Source organism: Rhinolophus hipposideros (genome assembly GCF_964194185.1).
Source record: "Rhinolophus hipposideros genome assembly, chromosome: 26".
Taxonomy (NCBI): domain Eukaryota; kingdom Metazoa; phylum Chordata; class Mammalia; order Chiroptera; family Rhinolophidae; genus Rhinolophus; species Rhinolophus hipposideros.
The window spans coordinates 12135027-12140384 of NC_138072.1; the positions used below are offsets into that span (position 1 = coordinate 12135027).

Sequence of the window (5358 nt, forward strand, 5' to 3'; positions counted from 1 at the left end):
CGTCCCGCCCCTAACGCCTCCCAGGGCGACCGAGCCCTGGCGGTCCGCAGCTTGACCCCGGAAATGACCCGGAAGTGGCAGCGGACTGCCATCCTTCCCTTGCGTTAGGTCCAGATTTACATTTTAGTCTGTCCCAGTCGGGAAAATGGGAGACTTTAATTGCAAGTGTAAATTGAAGCGAAGAGAGTGCAGCTGGATGAGGTGAACAGTCAGAAAATCAGAATGTGTCACTTTACCAAACTGTACGATACACTTTAGGTTTTTGCTTGCTCATGAGTCTGAGAGGTGTGGCCTGAGGCCTGACAAAATAAACCGGCGTAGCCTTTGAATTACTTCCTTGAAATCTTTTTTCTCTTTTCCTAAAATTTTAGTTTTGAATTGAGGTGGCTCTTGACTACCTCCACAAAATTTGGGCAAGAATATCATTTTGGCTCTCAGCGGGGGTGGTTCTGCAGACTTTTCATGAGGAACCTTGACAAACTTTTAACGAAATAGGGGTCGAAAGAAAAATGGCTCAATGTGAAATGAGGGAGAGTTGAGTTCTAGAGAAGATGAATCTGGAAAAGCAGAGAGCCATGGGAACACTATCTCCAAAATCTGGAAGGTCTAAAAGAAATAAAAAAGACAATGTTTGAAAGTCTATCTGTATAAGAAGGGTCAGACTTTTCTCATAGCATCAGAACAGAACTAGGACTAAAGAGCGAAAGTTAAAGTGAGCCAGCTTTGAAGTCATTACAAGACTTTTGTTCATAACTAAGAGGGTACAACTAATGGCATTCCCACAGGAATCTTTGAGTTTTCCCTACGCTGAGAGTAAACCATTTGAGCAGAATCAAAGAGTATTGTATAGTTGACCGAAGTGTCTAGTAAGAGTTTGTACAGGAATTCCTTAAAATGCTACAAATACTTGATTCTATGTTGTGCTCATAAACACTGCAGTAATTATGAGCTTGCAAGAAAAATTCCTTCTGTGTCATAAGTCCTTGACCTCACTCAAGCCTGTGCTCTATCTCACTCCACTGGTAAGACTGACCTAAATGATGATGTCGTCCAGGAAGGCACACAAACAAAATAAAGTAGCTGTAAGCTTCCAGTTTAGAGATTTGGTCTGGCTACGTTTCTTCCCTTGCTGTAAGGGGCAAGAAACTTAAAAGCCGCAAACTTATTTAGAGAATATTGTTTCCATGAATTTCAATCATTCCCATGAATGCTTTATTAATTCCTTGCAATCTAGTAGAGCGCAAACTGCAGACAACCAAACAATTGGGAAGACATCATAAATAGTTTATATTATATCACAGCTAAAAATATGCACAAGATTAAAAAAGGAATGTGGCAAAAAATGAAACCATACAAACAAAAACAGTTCATATAATAACACAGAGAAAAATATTATCCAACTAAAAACTCCCAAAATACATGGACTAGGATCTTATTCCAGGCTAACTTGAGAAAAAAACTATGTCCTCAAAAGCTCACTTGCATATTTTTGCCCATATGGTGGTGCCTTGAGCCGCTATGTAAAGAAGTCCAGGCTATCCTACTGCAGAGGGAGGCCACATGAAAACAGGGTCCCTAGAGGATGAAACATCACATGGAGCCAACAGTCAGCATCTTAATTCCATACATATAAGGAAGACCTCAGACCTGGCAGCCCAAATCAGTCACTTGTTGAATACAACTGCATGAGTGTTATGTCCAGCTGATAACACATGGAGAGAGGTAAGCTATTCTCACTGACCCCTATACAACCTCCTGACTCACGAAATTGTGAGCAATAAAATGGTTGCTGTTTTAAGCCACAAATTTTGGAGTTTGTTACACAGCAATAGATAACTAAAACATGATATTGGTAATTTGCATCTTCGATCTTTTTTCTTCATCAGCCTTATTAGTGATTACCAGTTTATTTATGCTCTGATCAGAAAATACACTGTGTGAAATGTCAATATTTTAAAACATTTTTAGACTTACTGCCCAAAATATGGTCTATTTTGGTAAGTGTTCCATGGGTACTACAAAAGAATGTGTGTTCTGTGGGTGCTGAGCATTGTGTTCTATTAAAGTCAATGAGGTTAAAGTGGTTCATGGTTTTGTTCATATCTTCTGTATCATTACTGATTTTTCATATTGTACTACTATTAATTACTGAGATAAGGGAGTTAAAATTGCAAATTATGTTTGTGGATTTGTCTCTTTCTTCCTTTAGTTTTGTCAGCTTTTCCTTCACATATTTTGAAGCTTTCTTACTGAGCACGTAAACATTCTGTGTATCCTTCTGTCTCTGATAATACTCCTCATCTTGAAGTGAAACTCATCTGATATTAAATATAGTCACTACAGCTTTCTAAGTTAGCATGGTATATCTTTTTCCATCTTTTTACTTTCAACCTATCTCTGTTTTTATTTAATGTGCTTTCCTTGTAGACAATAATTAATTATAATTAATTGGCTCTTTGTATTTTTTCAGCCAATCTGACAAGTTCTACCTTTTAATTGATGTTTTTTATCCATTTTTGTTAATTGTAATGATTGATATTGTTGAATTTAAGCCTATAATTTTGATACTTTCTAATTTGTTCCATTAATTTTGTGTTCCTCTGTCCTTCACTTCTGCCATTTTTGGGGTAATCAAATGTTTTAGTATTCCATTTTAATCCTTATGTTGGCTTTTAGCTATATCTTTTTGCATTGGTTGTTCAGCAGTGTTTCTAGGAATTATGATATGCATTCTTAAATTATCAGCCTACTTAAAGTTAAAATTGTGCTACTTCAAATAAAATAAAGGAGCCTTTTTGGCCGGGACCGCCATCTTCCAGTAATTCATCAAAATGACCAATACAAAGGGAAAGAGGAGAGGCACCCGCTATATGTTCTCTAGGCCTTTTAGAAAACATGGAGTAGTTCCTTTGGCCACATACATGCGAATCTACAAGAAAGCTGATATTTTAGACATCAAGGGAATGGGCACTGTTCAAAAAGGAATGCCCCACAAATGTTACCATGGCAAAATGGGAAGGGTCTACAATGTTACTCAGCATGTGGTTGGCATTGTTGTAAACAAACAAGTCAAGGGCAAAATTCTTGCAAAGAGAATTAATGTTCGTATTGAGCATATTAAGCACTCTAAGATAGCTTCCTGAAACGGGTGAAGGAAAATGATCAAAGAGAAAGGTACCTGAGTTCAACTGAAATGCCAGCCTGCCCCACCCAGAGAAGCACACTTTGTGAGAACCAATGGAAAGGAGCCTGAGCTGCTGGAACTCATTCCCTATGAATTCATGGCATAAGTGTAAAAAAGTAAAAGACCCCTGCAAAAACAAAAATTAAAATAAAAATTTAAAAAGATAAAGGAAACTTTGCCACAGTATAGTTCCATTTGCCACCATCCCCAAGTCCTTTCTGCTTTATTGTCTTATATGTTACATTTACATTCATTATTATTTTTGCTTTAAAGAGTCACATGTATTTTAAAGAAATTAAGAGTAGGGAAATACATGTTGCTTTTTATATTAATGTATGCTTTACTATTTCCCATGTTTTCATTCCTTCTAGTATATTATCTTCAAAAATATCATCCAGAAATTCTTCTCATTCCTGTACATGCATGTTTTATAATACACACCAGATTTCAAAGATTTCATATAAAATAAAGAATGTAAAATGTCTCATTGATAATTTTATATTGATTACAAGTTGAAATAGTAATGTTTTGGCTATATTGGGTTAAATAAAGTGTATTATTAAAATTAATTTCATCTGATTTGTTTTACTTTTCTAATGTGACTTGTAGAAATTTTAAATTACATTTGTAACAGGCATGTTGCTGTTGGACATCATTGTTCTAGAGAATCAGTGAGATAAAGGGCAGTATCAGGTTATGTTCAGATCTTCTATTAAACAGTCCAGTTTGATTTCATTCATTCGTCCTCTTATATATTCCCTCTCATTTCATATCCCATGTAGATTAAAATAGGAATGGAAGTTCCCATACTTTCAGGGAATCTTACTCTTTCTGGATGCAATTGCTTGGTATCCACGTTTGAGCAGTCTTCATAATGGTATTTATGTTTCTGTTCCTAATTTTACACTGAATGTATGAATTAAAATGCTGAAGATTCAGGAGGCTTGCTTTGTAAAACTCCATGTGTGATCTGTTAACAGGTTGGCTGTGATTGTATGTTATCCTCAAGAACCTACGTGTTATTTTTTACCTCTCACTTCTTACTGTCTCCTCCAGGGAGCGCTTTTGACCTGTCAAGCACAGCTTGGGAGGATATTGCCTGCCAGGCTGACTTTTAGTAAGAAGGGAAGTTTCCAGGGTAGGTGCTATCTAAAAATATCTCCTTTGTCACAAAGTCAGTGATTTGCTGAGACTCTTGTTGCACCATCGACCATCACTGCTGGCTAACAGCCAGATATGTTGCTGTTTAATTATTTAAACGTAAATGGACAATCTTTAATATATGATTTCATTTGTTTCTTAAACACTATGAAGTGTTAACATTAGCCCCAATTTTAAAGATAAGGAATCTAAGACTAAGAAAAATTGATGACTTGCTTAGGGTCACACAATTAGACTGCTGATACTTATTTTAATACTTTTGACTACATTCCCTGCTTCCATTGTTGTCCTGTAAGGAAGTCATTCATGTCTGAAAACTGTAATGGATGAAGCCAAACAGTCTACACTGGAAATTGAGTTGTGCAGGCCCCACCCTGGAATTTGTTCTGCTTTTGTTTCAAAGCACCAAATATTTGACTTCTGTGAAAATAGTGCCAAGGTAAATTAGGCAGAACCGGAAACAGGAACTTATATACAAGCTTATATATTAGAGGCAATTTCAGATGTTTGAGTTTCTTTGTGCAATAGAAATTGGGATAATATTTGCCAAGACTAGACAAATAGTACATGCTGATAGAAGACCTTGCCTGGTATGTGACTCACTCGCAGTAGAATATACCCTTTGACATGACTTTGACATGTCTTTTTAATTGTGGGGGAGGATTTAACCCTACTGGCCATACTCAACACCAAACTCCACTCTCCTTGGCTTTCAGAACAGGATACTTGCTTAAAGTCCACTTTAGTTATCCGATCCTTTTACTTAAAAGTCTGGTAGCTTTCTGGTTTTCGCTATACTAAGTCTTAATTCTTGTGCTTGATTTTCAAGAGCTATCATACTCTGACCTGCCCTAGCCATCGAAATTTATCTCCCACTACTCTTTATTGTGATCATTTCACTCTAGTAAGATTAGGTGTCCTTACTACCCTTTAAAAATTACTTTCTGCTCTCTTTTGTCTTATGTTGCTTTCTTCACTTGCCCTTTTCTTTCTTTTTAGAATCAAAATCCTAC

The 5358-nt window shown here is 36.6% G+C and overlaps 1 pseudogene across 1 annotated transcript; it reads left to right on the plus strand.

Annotated features, from left to right (window-relative positions):
* The first annotated feature begins 2831 nt into the window (after window positions 1-2831).
* On the plus strand, window positions 2832-3290 carry LOC308493363 (large ribosomal subunit protein eL21-like; annotated as a pseudogene). Its single transcript has one exon. The product of its transcript is annotated as a large ribosomal subunit protein eL21-like (transcript).
* Window positions 3291-5358: the final 2068 nt, after the last annotated feature.